We start from the raw sequence: 26,035 nt of genomic DNA on the forward strand, positions 1-26,035 counted from the left end.
AATTTTGTAGCTGGTGCGGTGCGGAAACATCGCCACTAGGGGGACAAAGGCGGTCGGGCGTGGTGCTGGCCACCCACCCCCTCGTGTACCGTTCCGGCTACACGGGGGATCTTTGTCTTTGTTCGTGTGTGTGTACGTGTGTTGCTCACAACAACGACTGGAGCGCCGGGTATCTAAGACAGAGCAAGTTGGCACAGTAGGGGGGGCACAGGTGGTGCATCGGCCAGTCATCTTAGGCAGTGAACCCATGGTACCTGGGTCTGTCCCGTGACCTCCTCTGTCAGCGGTCGTTCGACACTTCACGTGGCCTCAACGTGCACATAGCCTGGCACAAGCGCCGTGGTGACATCACTGCCACTTAGTGGCGAATGGTGACTGTTGTTGTTGTACGTGTGTGCTCGTGTGGGAAACGGTGGTGTAGTTGTTAGTGCGCTGCGAACTCGGCGACCCGAGTTCGATCCCCGCTCACGGCCAACGCCAGTGGCGATCATCTGAACCAGTCATGGGCCTCCTCTAGGTCGACTCAGCTTCAAATGTGCACCTGGTGCGGTGTGTTAAAACACATGGCACTGGGGAAACAAAGGCGGTCGGGCGTGGCACTGGCCACCCACCCCCTCGTGTCCCGTGCCGGCCTTTATAGGTGTTCGCTAACAGCACTTGCCCCAACAATCTGCTAAGGCTACACGGGGGATCCTTGTCTTTGGAGTGGTAGTACATTGTGGTGAACGCCTTAGTGTGTGTGCTCGTGTGTGGGGGGGGGAGGTTGATTCGTAGATCGATACAATTCGAGCACCATTGTGGGGAAGTAAAGTGGTTGTCCTATCGATATATTTGTCCCTGCCACAGAAATGTGGAAGTTCCACCACTGGCTCGGGCATCTAAGCAGGATATGAGCACCACATAAATGCTCAACTGACTGGTGACTTTTGACTCAGAGTTGATGTCTTGATATATAGTTTGTTCCGTCAGACAAATATGAAAATATATTTCAATTGCTTACTGGGACACATATATGTGTGTATATATATATAAACTGCAAATTGATGCATTCATTCAAGGCAAGGAGTAGCTGTCATGGGACACACACAGAGCTGTAACGTCTCCATGAGGCAGTGTTGGGCACGCTATCTGAGTAAATATAATCAAGACAGCTTCAAATGGATCAGCGCCGAACAAGAAACGCGATCGGTACGGAGCCATCACTCGCGCGCAAACCGCACGCTGACATCTGCTCAAGCCAATGCACTTGAGCAGATGGAAAGAGAGAGAGAGAAAAGAATGAGAAAAAAAAACCCCCACACTCGGCTTCTCTCGGAGACTGACGGCTCCGCACAGATTATTGCACGCAATTCAGACCTCCGTCAAAGCGCTCGCGTAATTGGACTTGTCTGATCAATTGTACAACAGCGGCTTTCGCTTCTCTTCACCTGTTTTCTCTCGTCCAGGGATTGGGGCTAGAGGACACGAGACGCTGATGCTTCTCAAACAAAACAACAAGCGGAGCGTGCAGCAAATGCCCGTGACGATTGCGATGTGATTACCGTGTTTATTTCCGCGGAGAAAGCTTTCGCCGAGATTGCGTGGACTTCTGCTGGAGCCAACTTGTGATGTTTGGCAAAGCTATTTTTAAGCAATTAATCCGTTTTATTCCATTGTATTTACATGATTTGTTCAATAATAGAATATATAGTCACAATGCCCATTATCTACCAAGAAAAGCCTCACTGAGTTGTTATTTGAGAGGGGTCTACATCGGGATTTTGGGCCAATTCCACGAGTGGGAGTTTGGCTTCAAGTGGCGACGAAGCTGAAGAACCTGGAGACAACCCAGCACGCGTTCGAGGCGGGGGGGGGGACACTCAGCAGCGTCAGCTCCTGGCCACATCTCACAGCTCCACCCCGACCACCCCGGGCAAGCCCAGGTGGTCACCCACACCAGTGCAGTGTGGCGTTTATTCACGCGGACACTTCGTCTGTTCTCCCGTGTCACTTTATTCACAGCCTCCCACACGGATGCTTCTCTTGTTCAACACCCACGCTCTCCTGTCGCAAGCTCTCCCACCACTAGCCTGCTACTTCGAGCTCACTCTCTTTCTCTCTTGCTCCACTAGCCTGTTACTTTCCATTCCTAGCCTGTCACGAACTCTCTCTCTCTCTGTGTATACTCCGCTAGCTTTCCTCCCTATCACACTCAGACTAAAGGTTCCGCTTGCCTCTCCACTGCTAGCCTGTCCACACCCGCACCTCCAACCTCGCCCGTGCCTCCCAGCGGGGATTCAGCCAACACCGCTGGGGAGGAGGAGGAGGAGGTGTGGGGGCGAGGTCGCGGACTTCTCTTGAATCTCTTCACTGCTTCATCTCCAACCAACTCCCCCCAACTGCCTCACACGTTCCCCTTTTATCCCCCTCCTCGTTAAATGCCCTCAGATAGCCCTCATCAAGCCGGCGTCCTTCCGGCGTCTCTTGCACGTGTTCTCCCCCTCATCGCCACGATCTCTCGCCTCCGTGGCGCCTACTCCGCGTTTGCATTTGCAGCCAGCCAATCACTGCCCTCTTTCCCTAATTGCTGACGTCTCTCTGTCTGCTGTCACCCAGGCCGCCCGCCTGCGACTGCGTATCGTGAGTTGACCTCACTGCTCGCGACCCCGTGCATGAATGCAACTGCTGATTGCAAACCCTGCGCGCGTTACGCCACGACACCAGTACCAACCAGGCTCAGAACTGCTTAGCATGCCAGATCCGGCGAGGTCCGGCTGATGTAGTCCTTAGTTATGCACATGTTCTATGTTGTGTACATATAGAGCGCCTTTACGCAAGGCGCTTAACATCGTTGAAACAACGGTGTCATAAAATGATGATTTAGTTGGCAGAGGCATGCACGTGCTGAGGGATGAGTGACAGCTAAAGAGGGTAATTAGAGGTTACGAGGGTATGGGGGAGGGACGGGAAGAAGTGGAGGGGCGAGGTAAGAGAATGGGCAATGGCAGAGAGATGAGTCTTTAAGAGAGGAATGGAAGTGCTGGAGGTTAAGGAGGGTGACTGCTCAATGTCCAGGGGAAGTTGATTCCAGTGGAGGGGTGCAAGGAGTGAGAAGGAGCAAAAGTGAGCTTGTGCATAGGGAGAAGGAAGGACAGAGAGAGATAGAAAGAGAACATTGGTAACGAAGAAAGGGGACATGGAAGAGGATGAGAGAGGCAAGACAAGGTGGGGCAAGGCCGTGGAGAGATGTAAAGAGCAGTTTCAGGTATTTAAAAAAAAGACAGCGGGGGTAGTGAACGGAAGGTCAGTGAAGTTGAATGGGGAGAGGCGAAGTGGGGGAATTAAATGGGAGATTGAGAACAATCTGTACTGAAGGGTCTTTATTTGTTTATCTAAATAGTCGTGGACTGTACAAGGTGGAGAGGAAATTACAAGTTTGCAACAAAAAAAACTTGTGGCATTCTATTCAGCCGTGAAAATATATCTGAAATCTGAGTGATCATTTTTTATTATTTTCATTTTTTTTTTCTATCTACGTAACTTTACCGAAAGAACCAGGAATCTGAGTGATAATAATATCAGTGGTACAATATAGGACTACTGACAATTGCACACTGAGAGTCACGTGCAGTAGTGGAAAGTTGTGCTTCTGCCACGGCTGAACTTGTTATTGGCACGGTCAAAAAACTTAAAATCTAGAGAGAAAAAATAACTCTATTTAATTGAAAATATACCATTTTCCCGCAGCTAAGATATAGCACATTATTGTATCACTACTGCGTAATGAAAAATGGAACACGTCAACAGATAAAACTGCATCATAAAGATAGCACGTGTACTCATCGTCGTTGCAAAATAACACGTTTTCATATTTTAATAAGAATTGATTCTGGGTCAATGATTCTCAAAGACGGGCCATTTGTTGTGTTGACGTCTATAACATTGTGACTGCAAGACGTTTGCTTCATGATGACCAAGGTGCCAGAGGTGCGTCGCACTCATTTGTGTATCAACTTGTTCACATTTCTGACATCAAATGCCCTGCAGCCCACGCAACTACCTGCATACACCGACACTCGAATAGCGTTGTGCTTCCACTGTAAGGTAAATACATTTCGTCTTCTTTATGTTGTGTCTCTTCTGTGAATCGATGGCAGTTGTAAACGTGTGCTGCAGCTCATGAGCTTAATTAACATGAGTGACGACAAAAAGAAGCAACTCTGATAAGGATAATAATATGCACATAAGGATAATAATATGCACAGTGCATATTATTATCCTTATCAGAGTTGCTTCTTTTTGTTTGCTTTATTGACTTCTTGTGTTGTGGTCATTGCAAACATGATGCCTTGAATAAAGGTGTCAGTTTTGTACCAGTTAAAAGGGTAAAAACCTACCATTATATTTTGCCACTGGTAAAAGAGATCTCATGAGTGACGACCGTTTGACGATGGTAAGTGGTGTAACCGTCACCTCCTTGAAGACTGCATTAATGCTCTTTTGCGACTCCGTTTTGGACTCAAACTGATTTACAAAGTACAAGAATACCAAGCGCTTTGATGCTTCAGCTCAAAGCATTCCTTATCTTATCTTGCATAGATTTATACAGCGGCTTCATCCAGGATGGAGAACGTGTCTCAATGATTATTAAAATAAAGAGTGCTCTGTTATATAGCGTCCTTCATGCAAATTGCATCTCAGGTGTGTGTTTTTCTCTTGCATACAGGCACAGAAACCCAGGGACAAGCAGGAAAGGAAAGCCAGAACCGGTGCCAACAATCGCCAAAGCTATGCGCTCCTAGATTGGGATTATTGGCTAACTCCGTTAATGAGTGTAAATTTTACGCCAGTGGTTCACCTTAACCTGGGGTGCACGTACCCCCTGGGGGTACGATATGCCCTTTCTGGGGGTGCGAGACATCTTTTTTTTAAGGTAAATAATCGAAAACACAAATTAAGCACGCGTGCGTAAGTAGAACTACATTGTTTCATCAAACCTGCGTATTTATTGCAGTAAAAAAAACAATTAACGGTCGAGAACCAAGGGGTGGGGGTGCAAGGCTGCAGTGAAAGGGTAAGAACCACTGGTTAACACAGTGCAGGGTGAGGGCTTCTCCTCTTGTCTTCGTCGATGTCCCAACGACGACGCCGCCGTGGTCCTGGCGAGGCCGAGACCCTCTGATCCCCGATCAAAACGCAGGTGGTTCGCACAGCAGCGCCGGCTGCGACCTTCACGAAGCTTCAGAAAATGCGCGCAGGGAGCATGTTTTAAGTGCGACATTCTGAGTCCGCACAGATCTCAATCGCCAAGGAACGTCGCTCTGCCCGAGGAGGCACGGATCCTGTTCGGGGGAAGGCTTGTCGCCTGCGATTGACGCACTTACCAAATTAGCAGGGCCGGCGTTTCGACTCAGTCAATATGCGTGTTGTAAAAGCAAAAATGTCGCAACATTTATTTAAACTTTTTCCTTCTTTTTAAGCATTTCACACAGCGTCTCCGCGGAATATGCAATATTATCCCAAGTGGTAGGCTTGGACACGGTCCACTTACATATATATATTTTAAAATCACCGGGTTACGGGGACAAAATTGCATATTTAAAGACAATAAAAGTGATCAGTTGTCAGAATTGAGGCTGCGCCGTGAATTATTTACGTGTAAATCTGCGCGTTAAGCTCTTATTACGGAGCGCAAAGACTACTCGCAAGTCCCCGACCTAATGGAACGCTTTGAGGTCAAATTGAGAGCCCAAGCGTCTAAAGCACCGTATTATTTTGAGATGTGACTTTTTATTTCATAATTTAAATTTTATTACCACCGATTTTTAGGTCAGCGATCCTGGCATGGATGACACGTGGTAGCTGTCGGGATATTCCATCAGCAGCACGGTAATGATATGTGTAATAGAGCAAGTCTGTGTATTGCGGCGCCGAACAGACAGCATGCATTCGAGATTTGCATTATTCATGCGGGAGCTTCGCTAATGTAGTTAGTTGTTACTGCAGCTTTAACAAAGAGCTGAGCTTCCCCCCCCCGCCGCCCCCACCACCCCCACCACCCTGATCTGTAAGCACGGAGTCCAACGAAGCTTTTGAAGCCGTGAAAACGCAACGAGATGCTGCTCTCATCGACAAGAACGAGCCACGCGTGTGGGGACAGAGGGGTACCTTTGCCGCTGAATTATTATTATTTTTCATTAAAAAAATCATTACACAGCACAAAAGAATATTGTACAGCGAGGAAATGTACTCTGCAAGAATAACAGCAGTGGCTGGAATTACACAAAAAGGGCTGTAATGGGCTACGTGGGAAGACGGAATGGGTCTTCTCTTGTAATGTATCAAGTAGCGCGGCGATAATGTCCAGATTCTTGGACTTTGAAGAGATAACAAGATTTCATTCGGGTCAAACCCCCATCACCCAGGCTCTCATCAGGCGATATCTTTATACGATTCAATACATTATCCATCAGTGGCTAGAGATCTCTCCTCCCACTCATCGGACGCAGTAACAATGCCATGCTTACCACAGATCAAAGCATGACCATACTCTACGGCGCCGCGCTATTACACCGTGTTCCTCGTTCATCAAAATAAGTAAAACGCACTCCTTGGATAGAAATTCAAAAATGTTTTGAGCGCAACGTTTCGTAAACACGAGTCATAAAATCCGCACCGTTTCTCTAATTGAAAAAAATCAAAGCCACGCTTCGCATTAAACTCACGCACCTCGTGAATTATTAAAAATGCATTATTCAAGGTATGCTTACGCATTTTAAATTTTTGACCCAGTGCCATTTTTATACAAATTAATAATTCTGCTCTGCGATTTATGATGCCGTGGTCCATTCCCGATACGACATCGCATCGCGGGGCCTTGTAATGAAACGGCTGTCTGCAAATGTTCTAAGGCACTCCCCTCGCCGTTGACGTCCCAACTTGATTGCTTTAATTGCTATTTAATGTTTTTGATATTTTTTTTTCCTCTGCAGCTGCATGATGCGTTTTTAATTGTTTAACCGAGCCACCGCCTGCGTTTTGTTTCATTGCAGCCTTGATAGATATTCCAGACTTTATTATCATTATTTATTTCCGAATTACAAATCAGCGCCTGCCAGAATAACCAAACTTCATCATCGGAGAGGCCATAACTGTAAATCTGGATGTGCACGTCTCGAACGTCGATTTAAAACAATTGCGCGAACGAAAACGCGGCGAGCAATCCCCGCTTGTGATCGTCCACAGACCCCGATGAGCCCCAAGCCTTCATAGCCGCGCCTTCGCAATTATCTGTGTATTCTTAATTATTACATTCCGTTTTTCTTTTTTGCAATTCAGCAAAGATTATTGCCGCTAAAGCACAAAACAATTACTTAGAGGCTTTGTATCAATGTACTGCTGGATGAAGGCCTGCCCATGTTAGTCGTGGAGATTGTTTGACCGCATTTCACCACACTGATCAGTGTGAGTTAATCAAGGCTGTGAGTTGATCGGTCTAAGACTGATTAACAGTGTGAGAAAATGAGTCTTAGGCTTGACGTCTGTGAAAAGGAGCTTTATAGCTCGTCGGATTCATCCAGTATAAATAACTATTCTGATGACTCTTTGGTTCTTTCGGTAAAGTCACGTATAAAGAGAAAATTAAAAATTAAAAAAGAAAAAAATCGGACTTTTAAAACATTTCTACGTGACTATACCGAAAGAACCAAAGAGTAATTCCTGCAGTCACGAAAGCTCCAAATTCAGTTAGAACTATTCTGATTATTCAACTATTCTGATTCTATATGCATGTAGAATTTCTTTCGTACCGTACTTAACCAACCATGCTAATCGGAGTTGCGTGCAATGCGAGAATCCGATTTAAATGAAGGAATGGAACGCGTCCGAGAGGATGACTCCCGAGCGGATGATGCGACGAGGTCTGCTCACGTGGCTCTACTAGGCAGATGACTCCATCTCAAGATCGTGAAAAGTGGCCCGTGGCTTGGGCACGACATCATCCAGCAGTGGACTGACCATAGCCAATGCCGTCACGCGATTTAATGCGTACACGTTATACACATGTAATAATCCTTCCAGAGACGGTATTCGGAATCGGTCCTTTTATTTCCACTCCACAATACACTTTGCTCACTCACTCTCCGTTGCTGGCAGACAACGGAGAGAGGGCACTAAGTCCCCACCGCGCACGTGGCAATCCCAGCCCCCGTCCGCGCGTGACCCTGCTCTTGTCAGTTCCAGTCTGCTCCCGATCGTTCCCCTCCACTCGCTCTTAATACCTTCGTCACGTGGTTCCCCCAGCCAATCGTACATGGACAGCTTCGACCATTCTCGATGGTTCCCTGTCAATCCCGGGACCACGCCCCTCATCCGGCTCCCCATTGGCTGGGGCCCCGAATGGCTAGGCCAATCACTCCTGATGACCTGTCGTGATGACGCATAGGCCATGGTCCCTATCTCAACCCTTATTGGCTACAAGCAGGACCGGCAAGCCAATCCCCACGTGAACCCTCTATGGCTGTTATTACACACATATTGTTGATTCGATATATGCAGTGCCTTGAGAGAGTATGAGATAAGGACATGGGAGTGTGTTTATTGAAAGCGATTAACTCCAGTCCGACAACACTTAACGGCTTCTATAATTAACGGCGTCTGGGGAGGCGAGCGAGCAGACGCTCAGTGAGAAACACGACGATGCAGCAGCTCCTCTTCAGGGGTCCCGCCTCCCTCCCGGGCCCAGTTGGACTCTAGTCCGTGGACCTCCACGACACCTGCTCTGGCCCGAGCATCCACGGCATGCAGCAGCAGCAGCGCCTCTCTCGCCGGCGTTTCCTACCACCTCGCCGAAATCGACCAACAACGACAACAAAACTAAAGCGTGGAAGACTTTGCTGCTTTTTCCTGGATTTTTCTGTTTGCGCGTGGTCACTTTCAGATGTTTCTTGTTCACGTGTTTTTGTTTATTGCGGTTGCACCCGATGCAAGAGCCGCATGGCTCACAGGGCTATACCAAATAAATGAAAATGAAAAAAAAATGAACCACCACCAGGCTGCTCCTGATTTGAAGCTTTCGTGGCTGCAGAAATCTATACTCTTTGGTTCTTTCGGTAAAGTCACGTAGGTAGAAAATACAATAAATCACGACGTTTCGGGCGCAACACAAGCGTCCGTCATCAGGTAGTAAAGCATGGTCTGCTGCTGGGGCAGACTGTTTTAAAAAGGTTTGAAATGCCTCAGCAGCAGGCCATAATTTCCCACCTGCTGATGGACGCTTGCGTTGCGCCCGAAACGTCGTGATTTATTTTATTTCATACCTACGTGACTTTACCGAAAGAACCAAAGAACGGGACTGCTCCTGTTTCGTTCTCTCCGAAAGCAGAAGGGCCTCGTCCGCACGGCGCGCAACTGGGGGAATTTGATGAGAAATGCTTAATTCGATTAAGCGGGCTTATCACATCTCCCTGTGAGGCAACGGTCCTTAATTGGATCAATAGCTATTTGGCCACAATTACCGTGGGCGTAGGAGGCTGCCGGTCAGACCGTAATCTCATTGGGGGCCTCGTCTTGCCGCGGTGTAAGGATATTAACCAGCTGCGGAGTGTTCAATGGCAGTCTGTTCATCTGTTGAGGCTGCCGCGTCAGTCGAAGGCGACTGTGGTGATTCCTGTCCGAGCGAGTCCGTGTGCCGGTCTCGCCGCCGCCGACACCGCGAGACGTGACGCGGAGTGAGAACGAGGCGATTGGCGGAGGAGGCGTCGTTGTTCAACAGCCTCCGCGTTTAACAGGCGGGGAACGAGAAGGGCACGGGCTGGCGAGACCTTTGCGGGTACCCACCCCCCATTACGGGGCACCAACCCTCCCCTAACCGGTCATCCCACCCACTCCTTCATCGATTTGGGGGGGGGGGGGTGGCACGGCTAGCAGCGTTTCCACATACATTGAAGTCTATCTTGCGTGCGGTGTGGCCTTCATCGAGCAGTCAAGTAAGGAACGGTGGGCGACGGCTCATCCGTCCTCATCGGAACCTCCTCCTCCTCCTCTATTCGCGACGACGACGACGACGCACGTTCTTACCCTGCGATCGCTTCCCGCGTGCCTGGAAGCGTTCATAATTTAATCATCGGCCACGCGCTCCGTCGTTCACAGATGCTCGTCGGCGCGGTTGACACCAATCGACCTCAAAGAGCCACCTGCTGCTCGAAATGTGCAGGTCACGTGGCCCACGATGGCCGACACGTTCCCATGAACGCAGCGATTCATCCACGCAGACACGTGACGCGCGTGTAACGTGGACAGCACTTTTTGTCAAGCCACTGCTGGATGAGGGCTTCTCCACACCGTGATGAGATCAGGCGCATTGCAGGTAACTTTAAAACGTGTATACTCTTTGGTTCTTTCGGTAAAGGCACGTAGATAGAAAATTAATAGATCACGACGTTTCGATCGCAAAACAAGCGACCGTCTTCAGGTGAGAGAGAGAAAGCTACTGAAACACCAGGTTTTATAAAGGCCTGAGATGGATGCAGCCTCAAGGGTAAGAGGGCGGGGCTAGAGATGGAAACGTCGTGATCTATTAATTTTCTACCCACGTGACTTTACCGAAAGAACCAAAGAGTATGGATTCCTGCAGTCACGAAAGCTTCAAATCAAGATTTTAAACTTTTGTTCCATTTTAGTTGCCCCTGTTTCACGCCGCTCTCGCTGGTGGTCGAGGCCGACGCCGGAGCGACAGCCCAAGGGAGGAGGGCCAAGAGAAGGCCGAAGAAGACGCACGCCGATGGAGATGGAGCGAGCGATCAAATCTGACCGTGCGCAACCTCCGGAGGGATGGTTTCGTCGCAAAATTCGGTGAGAGGCGGCGACGGCTTCGGGGAGGGGGGGCTTCATTCAGCCGTGGATAGATCCTGGCTGAAAGTGAAGACGTACAACCTTTGAACTGCGTGCACACCTTTTTTTTCCTCATCACGCGCGCACACCACCTGAGATTATTGTTTTTGCAGCCACACTGCCAAGAAAGTTCGAACAGCAGCCCATCATTGTGGTGATTAGGCCAAGGCACCTTCATAAACGATAGTCCGTGCAATTAATAAAGGATACAGCCTCGAGCATAGAGGGGGGGGGGAAGGAGAGTAGCGTCTGAATGTGGCCAGTACGCTCGGCGACCATTAACTGGAAGGAGCCAGGCGTGTGCTGTTTGTTAATTCGCGCACGCCTCAACTCAATTACCCGACCCATTGTTGTTGTGACTCGCTCCGATCTACGACGCCGCCTCGCGCGCGAGATTACCATTGCTGTGTTCTCTGTGACCATTCACCTGCGTCCCCTCCGCCGCCGCCGGGTTTCAATGCATTCGTTATTCTAGCACCTGCAGTGCATTTTAAATAACAGCAACAACAACAAAATAACACAAGCAGCGTAATTAGCCGCGGATGTGTTTAAAAAAGAAAATTGGTTAAAAAAAAAGAAACATTGCAGTAAATTGTAATTAAAACCCCATGCATAACCCAAAAAAACTTTCCCTTAATTTCACAGCACATCTGCTCAAATTAATGCCTGGACTCTATGGTTACTTGAAAGTAATTACTGCTTACTTTGTTCGGGGTACTTTCATTGCAACAATAATAATAGTGAGTAGAGCTGAAGCTAAAGTGTTTGCCACACATTGGCCTCCTCTCTGTGACTTGTCGTCAAGCCTACTCTGGGCACTGATCATTGCACAGAAGCGTGCTTTTAAGTATTCGGGTGACAGTAGTAACACCCGTGCCTCTAAGTAAGAACTGCCTGCGTTCGATTCCTAACTTAGACGCATTTCGGCGTGGAGTTTGTTCTATCCCGACTCTGCATGGGTTTCTTCTGGGTTCTTCGTTTTCATCTCGCAGCTAAAACACATTCCTGCGGAGGGAGCTGGTAGGAACGTTGGGTTGCTCGGTCAATGGGCAGGGTCAACGGCGGCGTGGTGTATTCCGCAAATATGGCCGACTGTGAGGGCGGGCACAAGCCGACGTGAGTAGGTTAAACGTTGAGTTTTATAAGGGCACCACCGGGTGACCAGCCCCTCCCCACCCAGCCCCACCCCTTCCACCCCCACCCAGCCCCTCCCCACCCTCCCCTCCCCACTCAGCCCCTCCCCACCCTCCCCTCTCCACCCAGCCCCCACCCCTCCCATTTTTGGATGCACGACGGACGGACGGACACAATAATCCCCTGTGGGCTGGTGTAACCACGAGGTTCCTACCAGTACAAGCGCATGTTTATCTGGTGTTGGCCAACCATCCCAATGCTGGAAAATTAACCTGCAAATGATTAACTTTTTGGATAACACAGAGCAGCGGCAACATTGCTCCCCACCGCGGAAGCTTGACAGGACCCTCCTGAAAATAATCTTGAGACTCAGTGAGACTTTGCTGGGTAAACAGGCAGAGTGATAAAATGAATAGTAAATAATACATGACTGGGGTTTCCAATATTAAAATTATAATAATTAACAGCTGTGAGTCTGTGAATGTTGTGCATATTTGACTTGGCTCCACGCTGCGACCCATGTCATTTTAATGACTCAACAGAGCTTCACTATGTCTCGAGACGATACACATTGGTGGAGGGTTCTGCCACATTGAGATGTTTGCTAACAGTGGAAACTGGAGTGCCCGGAGGAAAGCCGACGACACGTACGAGGGGGGATAAAACACTCCGTGGTCCAAATCAGCCCACTGACGATTTTGGCCCTCGTGAGTTTATGAATCACCGCAATTAGAGGGCACAATTACAATCAAGGACGAATCGTTACATACGTATCGTAGTGAACACAGAGGCTGCGAGGGTCATGCATTAAGAATAATTAATTCTCACACACGCGCGCACGTTCTTTAGCATCTACCATAAGGGAAGTAACTGATTTAAAATCTACAAAGTGACGCATCGCTACATGCTTAGTCCAAACTACAGGGTCATGCGCCACACTTGCTGTGCTGCCACATCCTGACCGCCACAAGGCTGCCCAGTGGGGTTCGCGTTTCACACGCCCGTGTGATCCACCCCCCCGGTGCTGGACCAAAGCCATCGCACCCGGGTCAATCGTGTCTCTGCGCTTATAGATTGTGAGCAGCGGTAGCATAGTGGTTACCGCACTGTGCTACGAACCCGGTGACCTGGCTTCCACTCCTAACCATGGTGAAATGAGCATCTGGTGCAATGTAAATATAAGCACCGGGAAGACAAAGACGGCCCGGCGTCGTGCCAGACACGCTCGCAGCACTTGCCCCAAGAGTATGTTAAGGCTATACGGGGGATCTTTGTCTTTGGATGGACGAGCGGGGGCACAGCGGTTAGCGCATTCGATTCCAGCTCACGGCCAAAACAGTGGCGAATATTTGAACCTGTCCTGGGCCTCTCCTAGGTCGACTCAGCCTTAAACGAGTAATAAACATCGGGCACTGGTGAGACAAAGGCGGCCGGGCGTGCGAAATTTCCGGCCACCATCCGCCCATGCACCTTGTGCCGGCCTTCACAGGTGCTACTCACTGACAGCACTTGCCCCAGCAGCCTGTAAGAGGCTATAGGGGCGGCCGTTGTCTTTGTTTAAAATGCACAACGGCTTTTGATGAGGTGCACGGCTGTCGTTAGTCAAGAGCCGTGCCAAGGTGTATCCTGACATACGGCCGTGCTCCGGTGAAATTGAGCGCACTTTAGACATGCAGTGCGAATTGTTCAGAACATCGCGAGACGCGAGCGTACAAAAGTTCCCTTTCGCAATGTTTTCTTTTCCAACGCGTGTTACAATCGCCGCGTGCCATGGAAGCGACACGTTGGTATTCTTTCTTCCACAGCAACAACAAAACCGCCTCGCAAAACAACGATTGAGCAAGTGGCTCAGGACCTCAGTCACGGTCACGCTGCCTGGAGCTTTGAACTTGCACGGTCAGCTTGAGTTGGTGTTTTACACATGTTACGTACGTAATGCATTTTTTTTTTCTTTAGAAAGAACTTCACCGGCGGATAGCAGCAATCTTAGCGATTACAGCTGAGGTGTTGGTGAACACTGCGGACTCCGCTCCAACGACCATGGAATGTATTTGCGGACGCGTGGAGCGATAGGGGAAGGAGACCCGGAGGTTAAAATCTGTGTCCATGTGCGCATGTTGCTCACATTTATTTCATCGTGGACGATCCATTTAGATGCGCCCATTATTTCAAAATATGAATGGAGAATCGTTCCTGGAGGCCACACTCTGAAAACCTTGACGACGTTTCAACGGGTCGCCTCCTCACCAACAAACACCACCGCAGGAATGCAATACTTTTTCATTACGGCGCAAACAATTGGCAGAGCACACGAAATATGTACCGACTCTGCAATGAAATGAATCACCAAAATTTCCACCAAGATCATTCGAAGCACTGGGCCCTGAGCACCAGTTTGCTTCTTGGCGCATATTGTATTTTGGCACCGTAAAGTATGCTCTACTGCCAGTGATACATTATCGCAACCAATTCACGTGAAATACATTGGGGGGGGGGGGGGGGAAACTAACTTAATACTTCAGTACTTGAGCTCAGACATATATTTTCGATAGCTCACAGTAGTAGCAGGTAGTGACAACGTGAACGGCAAAAAAATTTATGAAATGCATCACATCCAGTCGAGGGAAAAAAAAAATCAAAATAAAGCATTTATCCTGTCACCCAAGCATGACAGACTCCAAAAAAAAATTAAGTGTTACGAGGTAGAATTTTACATACATGCAATTTCCTGAATGCGCAATTTTCAAAATCCCCACTTTGAGGGCTCACCATGGCTGTCAGTTTTCGTTGGGGAAATAGATCATGGACGCACAGCGATTTCTGCTCAGAGTCCATTAGATGCAATGACCCGGGACACGAGAGCTATCTGGAGAAATCGTTGCAGACGGTATTTCACAAGGAATGGGAAATGAGGGTGTCTTGCTACCTGCAGCAACAAGGGACGGGCGAAATAGACCAGAGGCGCCCATGTGGAAATGCCGAAAAACATTGTGAGAAGTCTGAACGGCTTCTCCTCGCAAATGACGGGATTGTTAGGGTAGCTCGATGGATCTCCGCCGCTTGCGGAAATTAAAGTTGGATGTGCCGTAGCATGCGCAACACACCGCGGCCATCTCATTTACGGTGACAAAAAAACAAAACTTTCACCCGTGTCACATGGAAGATCTCTTCATACATCCTCCAGAGGCAGAGATAGAGGGATATGTGTGTGGTGTCTATGCAATATAGCCCAGTCTCTGGTGCGATAATGACTGTGGGACGTGGGATGGAAGGTGGAACGTGTGCGAGAGTAGAACGGCTGGGATGTCATCTGTGGCTGATGAGCTCGTAATGAGGGTGTTTGTGGCATTGTTTGCAGGTGCGCGCCACTGAGCGTTGTTATCGTGGCTGGATGTATCAACGATTAAGAATGACACGCGACATCCCCAATTGATGCGTGTTGATATTCCGGGGTTAAGATGCCCTCGTACCAAGTGAACACTCTCACGTGTCCAATCCCGCTGCTGGGCTATAATCCACAGATAACGCATTCTTACCATTATGCGCACCGAGATATTTTCTATGAGTTTCTCGTTCACCTTTGTCGACCAACTGTTGGATGAAGGCCTCGCCAAGACGCGTCGGTTACAGGGACTCCTCCGAACATACTTCACCACACCGGTGAGCGCCGTGGCTGGGAATCGAATGCAGTTCGCGGGGTTCATTGCGTGGCGTGCACGCATCACCGCTCTGCCACCGACCCCCACCCACCCACCTCCAGGGAAACATTATCGGAGGTAATTTTAAACGAGCCATTTTAATTATACCTTGAAAAAGTGTGTAAGCCCATTAATTAATATCACTACTGCTTGAATGTCACGTGCGATGTTTTATATATATATAGACATGCTGTTCGTGCACAAGGTACTTTGCTAAATATTATGCGCAATTCCAGCTACCTGCTTGTCCAAAGAAATCATAAACAAATCGTGACCATAAACAAACAAACGCTCGTATTGTTGTACAAGGTGCCACCATACCATCTGAAAAAAAACAATTTCCAATAGCAGAGAAGTCCCTAATACTTTACTAGATATAGATGTGCTCTATTATTTCTCTAGGAGGGAATTTACCAATGAATATTACATAGGTGTACTATTATAATTAGGTCATCGTGTATATTTCTTGCTTTGACAAGGTGCGTTTGAAATTCTATTAAACTTTTATGCCATCCCAAGCAGCCCGCCGCGGCTGCTTGCCAGGGAGATTGGAATGGAAAGCCTCTAATGGGCGAGTGTGGCGCTTAATACGCAAATGGGCAGAGACGCAGCCGCAGAGCGAACAGTGGGGCTATTTAGACCCCACGGAACACGGCCGCCTTGCTCCAGTGCCACCGTCCCCTGCCTCTGGGTCCGCCCACGCGTGGCTGCCAGCCACTGCGATCCGGACCGCGTGGCAACGTGTGGCTCTTAGCATCGTGATCATCATCATCATCATCAATGTGACCCCCCCCAAATCGTGACGATTTATCAAGTCGCTGGGGAGCGGGGCGTAGAGGGGCGAGGGGGATAGTTGGGTCGACACAAAATTAATGTATCGATGCAAATGATATGCTAATGTTACATTTGGGCTAATGGGGCGAACAACCCTGTGCATATAAGACAAATGAGAAACAATACAAACGAGACGGCAGTGATAAGGTAACAAAAAAAATAATTGCTGTTAAGATGAATCACCGGGCAGTGGTGGCTCTGCACGTGGCCTGTAATCCATCACCGTGGAGACATCGAGGGTTGTTGGATCACTCAAATGCTGTGAAAGTCCCTTTCCGTGGGCGTCGAGGTGCATACCCTGGCTCGCAAAGAGAAGGCAGTACAGCAAAGTGAACTCATCTCCAAGGGTTTCCATCTATACGCGTCGAATTTCTCTGGGTGCTCTGGTTTGCGCCCACGTGTACAACAAGCATTCGCCATTAATTGGCTGAAAACATCTTGAAATAAAAACCCAGTTCAGTTGCAGGACCCTCCTGAAGAAGACTCATGCGACTCCGCGTGACTCTCCCGAATAAATAAGTAAACAAATCAATACTCACTTCCTCAATATGTTCTGTTGACTGCTGGGTAGGGAAATTCATCGTCAAAATACATCTGCAGCAGTAAATGTATGCGTAAACATATACATAAGCTGAGCATCACCAAAACACATTGTTGGGTCTTTCGGTAAAGTCACGTAGATAGGTTAAAAGAAAATGACAAAATAACAAAAAACTACGACGTTTCGATCGCAACAAAAGCAATCGTCATCAATAGAAGATTGCTTGTGTTGCGATCGAAACGTCGTAGTTTTTTGTTATTTTGTAATTTTCTTTGAACCTATCTACGTGACTTTACCAAAAGACCAAATAATATGAATTCCTGCAGTCATGAAAGCTTTAAGTCAAGATCACCAAAACACGTTGTAGCTTATGCTGTCGTGTTGTTACGATTAGCAAGGAGCACACAAGGGTGGACTCAGACTCTGGGGGAGTAAGAGTGTCTGGGAGGAGCAGTGGCCCAAGTGATTAGCGCACTCCGCTCCGAATCCGGCATAACCTGGAGTTCAATTCCTAGCCCCTGGCTCTAGTCGGTGACGAGCGATATCTCAACCGGTTCGATCGGCACTGCTCAGCGTGGTAAAGTATGGTCAAACAACCCCCACACACTACACGGCATGGGGAGGTCTTCACAACAACAATAGTCATGCAATGTGTGACGCACGTAAATTGACCCCGAGGCGCGAAGCCAAGCTCAGTTGTCACTCGAAAGCCAGCGAAAGAGGTGGGGCCTTTAAGTGTTTCATAAAAGTCGGCGTTGATTGATGCTGCTGCTGCTGTTGCTGTGAATGTGCAGCAGCAGCAGGGAGCAGCAGCGTGATTGTGGCGTTCCAGACGGCAGTAGCTATCACGGAGAAACGAAGCCTGGCAGTGACTGAAGCACAACAACAAGAACAACAAACACAATCACAAATGCTTGCATATTAAGTATATCTACGTACCTAAATGTACTCTTCACATTCCTGAATAAGAAGCTGATATTTGTACAGAAAATAAAAAATAACTTCCATTGATTCAGTGCCATTTGGGAGAAATAAACAAAAACGAATCACAGAAGACGCCTTATCAGAACGCAATTAGGAAAATGGCAAAGATCAAAAGGCGCGAACCGAGATGAAGAGAGACACCGCTTCTTTTCTGCCTCCGCAAACGTCCTGGGGTATTTTCTTCAATCGCAACGCGATTAATAGTGCACGCGGCCCGACCTTTGCATTATAATTACAGAATGGAAGCTAATTACAGCCACAGCAGAGATCAATTAGAGAATTGTTATAATTTACCGCGCAAGAACGACGAAACAGCGCGCGAGCAGAGCGGCGCGCCTCGCGTCGTCGTCGGCGGCGGCGCGCCGCTCGCTCGCGAGCAGCAGGAGCAGCAGTCATTTGTTTCTGCGCGACGCAATCATAAGTGGTATTTCATTTGGCGCATCGATCCGGAGCTGGGATTCTGACAAGTTCTCGAGCGGTTCTGCATTTCCAGCGCCCCGCGGGAGAGATGGGTCTCACGCGCATCGCCGCCCCGTGGTTCGTCATTCGTGCCCAACGAGGATTATCTCAGTACAGTCGCCAGCAGCCAAGCTGCTCCCCGTTCTATTATTTATCTTTGGTTTTCATCTATATACACATATATATATATATATATAACTCCTTCTCGTTTCCACATCCGGGACGTGTTGGGGACGAGCCGAGTCAGGAAGCACGGGTTGCTTTTCCACTGCACGGCCGAGCCGTGCCGTGCCACTGATGTCACGTGCAATGCGTGACGTCAAGACGCACGTGGACGACGTGTCGGCGCGGTGCATGGGTTGCACCGACTACCGTCGCACACGATGCCATGCTTCACGATCCCTGACCCGTCCACTAAAAAGGTCTGCAGCCGAGCCAGGGTCACATGTTCTACGAGGCCAGCGTAGCAAAGGTTGGTTCCGGCTCGGTTCTGTAAAATTCCAGTTGAAAACCGCCCGTGCCGTGACGGCCCCACACTGGCACGGCTTCATCCTCATCGTTTCATGAGAAAATGCATTTCCATTTAGAACTCTGCAGCTACCATTGCATCACCCTGCATTGTGGAACTGCCAGGGACGATAACCTTGCAGAACAACTTCTGAACTCACTGAATTGGCCTGCTTTCCCCACACTATAGGGCCACACATATTGATGCCTTGCAAAGAGTTGTTCGTTGCGTGTCAATCAGACCAAGACGGTTCCGTCGCAGAGAAAACTCAATTCACGTGGAGTTCAAATGAAATTGTAATCTGATGAGAGAGGCTCTTCATTATTTATTGGTGACTGGGCTAAGACCTCCAGCTCACTTGAGGACCCCATCTCATCACTGGCAGTTGGAAACCAGGTTTGTACCCAGCACCCCTTAGCATTGCTTGTTCAGGGCCCACACAAACCAGGCCAAGTAGAACTCTAGCAACCTAAGATGTCACACGACCAGTACGTGGAGGTCTTCATACAGCAGGAGATCAATCATGGTGGATAATGATGGAATATGAAATACTTACATTATTGTAAGTTATGCATTCTTCTCGTTAATAATGCTCTGACAATTGGGTTTATATTTAAGTGCAAAAATGTGTGCTCTTGAGTGAACATAAGTACACCTCAAAACGCAAACCGTATATACATAACATTACAAATTAAAATTTGTAAGAATTATCAACATACAAATTAAAAGTGTTACCATTTCAAATCAGCTTTTATTTATCAGCATGCACTTACCTGAGGGAGTAGATTTTGTATGTGTATAAAATTATCTATATGGTTTAATGAAATGCTTAAGCATAACCTCCACTGGTGCTACAGTGCACACCTGTAGAACTCCGTTGCGAATGAACCCGAAGATGTTCACTACGCTCGCTCGCTTCCCTCATTTCTCACGCGTGCCTTGCTTTATATATATATTAAATTATATTCTTGGTTCTTTCGGTAAATATTTACACTATGAGACATCTCCTTTACCAGTGGCAAAATATAGTAGTAGGTTTTCACCCTTTCAACTGGTACAACAATTGATACCTTTATACAAGGAATCATGTTTGCAATAACCACAACACAAGCAGTCAAAATGCAAACAAAAAGAAACAACTCTAATAATGATATGCACTGTCCTTGAAGTTGATTGGTCCACACCCGAAACAGCTTTTCTTAGAGCCTAGTCTCCATTGGTGTTGGACCTGATGACGCCAAAAGGCGCACGCGTCATCTGGTCCAACACAAATGGAGACTAGGCTCTAAGAAAAGCTGTTTCGGGTGTGGACCAATCAACTTCAAGGACTGCATATCATTATCAGAGTTGTTTATTTTTGTTTGCATTTTGACTGCTTGTGTTGTGGTTATTGCAAACATGATTCCTTGTATAAAGGTATCAGTTTTTGTACCAGTTGAAAGGGTGAAATCCTACTACTATCTTTCGGTAAAGTCACGTCGAAGGGAAACAATAAAATAATAAAAATAAAACAATAAAATTCTCACGATTTTTCGATTGCAACACGAGCAATCCTCATCATCAGGTGTGAAAACCACAGCAAGACAATTTGAAAAATGTGGCGGTTTTTTCTTAACGTCAGCACCACGGACAGCAACTGGCGGTAGTTGAGATGGACGAGTCCATCTATGCTCGGAACAGAGGAGGGGGGAGAGAAAGAGAATGGAATGCGGTCTGAAAGTCACCGTAAGCAGTTATTGCTCGCTTGTGTTAATAAACCTGGAAACCTGCCTCCGAGTCGGCATTCACCACACAATATATATATCCGCGCAAAGGCTTGGATGCTTTCTTTCTTTTGAAGTATCTCACGAGCGATGATGGTTACCGCTCGCGCCAGGCGTGTGGGAAGAAACAGCGCATCCGGGGGGGGGGGGGTTGGTGGGGGGGGGGTTGCACAGTGAGACAACGGAGCTGAGATGGTGGCACTGCGGGGCAGCGCAAGAGGAGGCCTCGTCTCAGTCGCAGCCCCTTTTTTCTCGAGGGCAAGTCCCTAAGAGCAAAGAAACTTCACGCTCACGATTCATGTATATTGCATGATGTTTGTCAGAGATGTCGCCCCCCCCCCCTACTCCTCCCACACCCCGCCCTATTCCTCCTGTTACAGACAGACGAAGAATGCATTAAAGCTTTCAATCTTAGTTGGAAAGCGTTAAGAACTTTTTTTGTTAACGGAATGACAGCAACTCTCTCCAAGCCGCCTGCCTTCAACCGACTTCGTCAGCTGTTGGGACATATGCACTTTCATTCCCTCAGTGTTACCTCTGTGATTTACCTGCCCTTGGGAGAACAGCAAGCCCAACAGCATAGATAATTTACCGTTACAATTTCTTAGCTGCTGTCCGGTCGTTCATTCTATTTCTTGGATGTTAATCCAAGCTAAACCCTTTTGCCGAAAAGTCAAATCAGCCCCGTTGCCAGAAATGTTTCCCACGGGTAACTGCTCACGACCATGGCCTACTGTCTCCTGGCTTCTACGTTAATCTTCAAAGGAGAATATATATTTGATTCACTGATGACGGCAATCGTATATTGTTTATCGTGTTTATCAGGAGACAATGTGGAACTTTAAGGTGCCCGGGCTTAAAAGTAAATCTGATTAAACCTCCGCGGCATTTTTAGTGGAGGCCGACATTTGTCTTCATTGTCTAGAAATAAACAAAGCATACGCTTCGTTTGCAATTGTGGCTGCATAGAGCTTCTACAACATCAATAGAATGTGTATCAGTTACCCAGTGACGATCATCTCTAAATATGAAGATAACACAGTTACTCCTACCTCGGGCCAACAATACGATTGTTTTTTTCCCCACTTTTAAGCAATAAACTTTACTTTGATGATAAAACAACTGGCGCCAAATGCTTTCTAAAATGTTTAGCCCAAAGCGAGCATTTTCATGCGGAATCGAGTTTACCACGGAAAACGGCAGTGTTCACTTAAACGGAGACACGGCAACGATTGTGATGGCTTGGCAAGAGCCGGAGCCAATTCCCGGCGGAATTTCATCCACAACGGAGACTCCAAGTGCCGCTTTCTTTCATGAGCGAGCCTTTGCCGTCATTGCCAATTACACAAAACATCACACACAGCCTTTGAACTCCGTTAATTTGTTTGATTTTCAGCTTTAACCAGATCACAACGTTTAAACTGTGAATCAAATATTCAAACCCATTTATCGTCAGCGTTCACATTCACCCGTTTACCTGGGGAATATGCGATAATGGTATCGAGTGGAGTTGGGGTTTTTTCTCGTTTTGATGCATTTCCACGGCCAAATTAGCTGCCAAAAGTTGGTGAAAATATTGGATCTGCCACACGGCAATAACAGCACAAATACCATATCGAAATGTTCACTGTGCGCCCTATCAATACATAGAAAGCAATAACACGTGTTTGTCGTGAGTCATGTGAACACAGCCTCTTTGTAATGGGTTTTTTCTTCCGCTTGTGTTCGTAACCGGCGCGTGCTCCAGATTACAGGCGAACATTACAGCTTCTGAACAAACAAGAGGACTCCGTCTCCTCTCACCGCACAGACCCTGGAGGCGGGCCCATTACCACGGCCAAATGTGAGGCGGACGCTCCCATCCTGGCGCCCAGACCTCAGTGCGTTGGTCTCCAGGACCCCCCGATGAGCCTCCTTTGTCTGGCCCTCCGCGCTCGTGCTTACTGGCTGCTCTTGGAGGCCCAGTCGGGTTAGGGGTATGCAAGTCGTCAGTTACGGGGACGGTGAAATAAATTCAGGTCGACTGAAATGAGCGTGCAGGGCTGAAGCCCCCATCCTTCCTCCTCCGCACCCCCCCCCCCCCCCCCCCCGTTAGAAATGTCCTCCCTTACCTGCGGTTCTGAGTTAAGCCGCCAATTTAGCGACTGTGCAGAGCCGCGTACGAGAGAGAGGGAAAGACATGGCGCAATTATTGTTTCTGGGGCTGACTTCTTTGTCACCAAGTGCTTGTTTGTTCCTAAACAGATGAAGCAATTTATACCCCCAATGTTTTGCTCTCTCAGCCATTTGCATCTTTGCCAGAACAGCTTGATGGATGGCAAACGCAGCAGGGCAGCAGGCGACGTACAAGAGAAACAAATATTAGCACAACTCAGTCCTCGGTCTCCGCACGCAAGCCTGAGCCTCAGATTTCCTTTCAGCGCTCTCGTGCGAAACAGCTCTTCTTGTTTTTACTTCTATTTTCTTGAATGCCCCGTCGTATGACATTTTGTTGTGCTTTCGTCATTTTTGCTGACCCAGGGCGCTCTTGCAAACGACTATCCTGGTTCTCAGCCAATTAAACAAAACAAACTCGAACTTGCGATGAGATACAGGACTGTAGTCTCTATGCCTCGGCCTGTTTTTTTCAGCATTCATTTGTGTGTACAAGGGTCGCCACTGTTTCTTTTGATTTAAATATATAGAGAGATTCTACGCAATATTAATAATTCATTAATCATATTTTGCAGACCTCCACTGCCCAATGAAGACCCGCCTATGCTCTATCGGTCATGAGGGCCGTTTGGTCATACTTCACCACAGGGTTGGCGACGTGGGGAGGGGGGGTCAGAGGTCACCGACGCAAGCGAGCGGAGGCCGCTCTAGAATCTCCCCCACGCACAGTGGCGTCGTCACGACATTCTCAGCTCAGGGGCGGGGGTGCCCCAATCGTTCAGGTGGGGCCCCCCAACATTTGATTTGTCATTCATGGTGGTTGTAAAAGGGGGCCCCAACTCGTAGCTTTGGCCACCAGGCGGGGAGGGTCGGGGGGTCAAGGCATCCCCCTGTCCCCACGCGAGTTACGCTAACGCCTACACGGGTTCAGCGGCCCTCTGGTTCTGCTTCTCTCTGCTGGCCACCGCCCAAGCGCAACGGGCCACAGTTTCACCAACTCCGCGTGATCCGCCAACCCTCGCAGCGCCGCGTCGGAGGCGTTCGCCACGGCGCTGTACGGCGTACAGTGCACGGAAGCGCATTGCGTGTGATTGAGAGTTTCTCCGGCGAGTATATTCTGGGTGGGGGGGGGGCTTTCAAAAAGCTGTGTACGTACATGCCAAACACACTTATTTATTGATTCACTCATTCACTCCAGGTCAACGGTGCCCGGGGTCAGCTGCTGCCAAGATAATTTAGCGTGGCTCATTCACTCAAAAATTACAGGCATGCTGGGTTTTGTGGGAGACGGGGGGGGGGGGATAAATATATAAATATATATATAACCTTCATTTTCACCTCGGAGCGCGCACAATACTCTCAGTCGCTGGAAACGTCCGGCCGTGCGAGAAGCGGTTTTTTTTTTTTTATCAGAGGCGCGGCAGCTGTCATAGAGGTCCTGGAAACGGGCGATTCCACTGATTTTGCCCGTTTCACGCGTAATTTCTACTCAACTGCCCCGGATAATTTATCGGCAATCACGGACCCCATGCATCACGCGCGCCCGTTACCGGGCGGCTTCCATTCAACATCGCCACCAGCCGCGCATGACAACCTTCCCAGACCGATCCCTTTTTAATGCTCTTGATTAACATACTGTAATGATATTTCAAGGGAAGCTAGTTCATTGTGAATTATATATGGCTCCCCAGGTACAACATAAGGCTAAATTGTCTTGTGTGGCTACAATGGTGCGCATTTAAAATTCAGCCAAAGTGATTCATTTGAGGCATGATGTACTATATAAAATAACGTATTGGGTATGATCACAATAATGACTCAATTCCCAGGGCAGCTCAGAATTATTATTGAATTCAAGGGTGGGGGGGGGGGAGGGGGTTTAAAGTGCGAGCGTGGCCTGCGGCGTGTTTTCGCTCTCGCCTGCAAAAGGCTGCCCACATTTCTCGTCCCCTTCGCGTATGTCCTCAGTCTCAGCACCGCCGCACGATCGACCCCATTAGCATGCAGCGCCCAGCAAGGCAAGAGACCTCGCAACGATAAAATAAAAAGAAGAAAAAAACTTCTCCACATACAGGACACGGCGGCGACTTGTTAAGCGTGGACACTTATTGAATGGGAAATTGAATTATTCCCCTGGCTGGAGCCGTGTCGGGCCAATGCGCTCGGCCAGTAGGCTTTGATTGACGGATGTCTCGATCGCGGCAAGCGGCGAGTTGTAAACAGCCGTTTCCCAATCAGAGACCATCTATTTAGTACGTACGCATGGAGGGGGAAGTGGGGGGGGGGGTAACCCAAATGCGTACGCTTGCGTATGGGGGTCTGCTGACAATGGACGCATAGGAAACGGCGGGGGGGGGGGGTGAAGCCTCGATAATAATTTGTCTACATTGGCTTTCAAATCAGTTAGATAGTCCGGCGCTATTTGCGTAAACACGCTAATATTATTCATCCTTGATCGTTTCTGCGTGGATTAAATATCGGCCGTTCTATAGGATTCGGGGGGGGGGGGTGCGTCAGGCGGACGTACGCAGGTGGGGGGGGGGGGGTAAAAAGTCCGCGTGCGTACAGGGAGGGGGGGGAGAGGTCAAGATTTGACAGATATTTGCGTACCTACTAAATGGATGGCCCCTTTGGTTGATGCCGGCGTGACACGCGGGCGGAGGCGATTTCAGCAATCGGCGACCACTGGGTGTGGAGTGCCCAATGTCAAAGTTCATCATCAACAGCTGTGATCGCTGCACTGCTGGATGAAGGCCTCCCCAAAACTGCCATCAGCACTCAGCCCTGCGACGCACGTGCATCGAGCAGCTGCACCAATCCAATGTCCTCCTCCTCCTCAGCGTGAATCCTCTTGCGTACGTTTCATCCTCGAGCACAATCATTACAGTACAACAACTAAGAACAGACCGTGGAGATCATCTGTCAACTGTGCAGCAGTTGCAAACATCTGGCACAGGGACGGAAGCAATGGCAAGTTGTTGGTTTGTAACAGCGGCGCTGCCCGTGACGACCCCTTTGGCTTGAACGTGAGCGCCTGCTCAGCCACCCCAAGGAGCTACCTCTGAATGTTGAATGGGGGGGGAATCCCAAC

Source organism: Lampetra fluviatilis, chromosome 30 (assembly GCF_964198595.1).
Source record: "Lampetra fluviatilis chromosome 30, kcLamFluv1.1, whole genome shotgun sequence".
Taxonomy (NCBI): Eukaryota; Metazoa; Chordata; class Hyperoartia; order Petromyzontiformes; family Petromyzontidae; genus Lampetra; species Lampetra fluviatilis.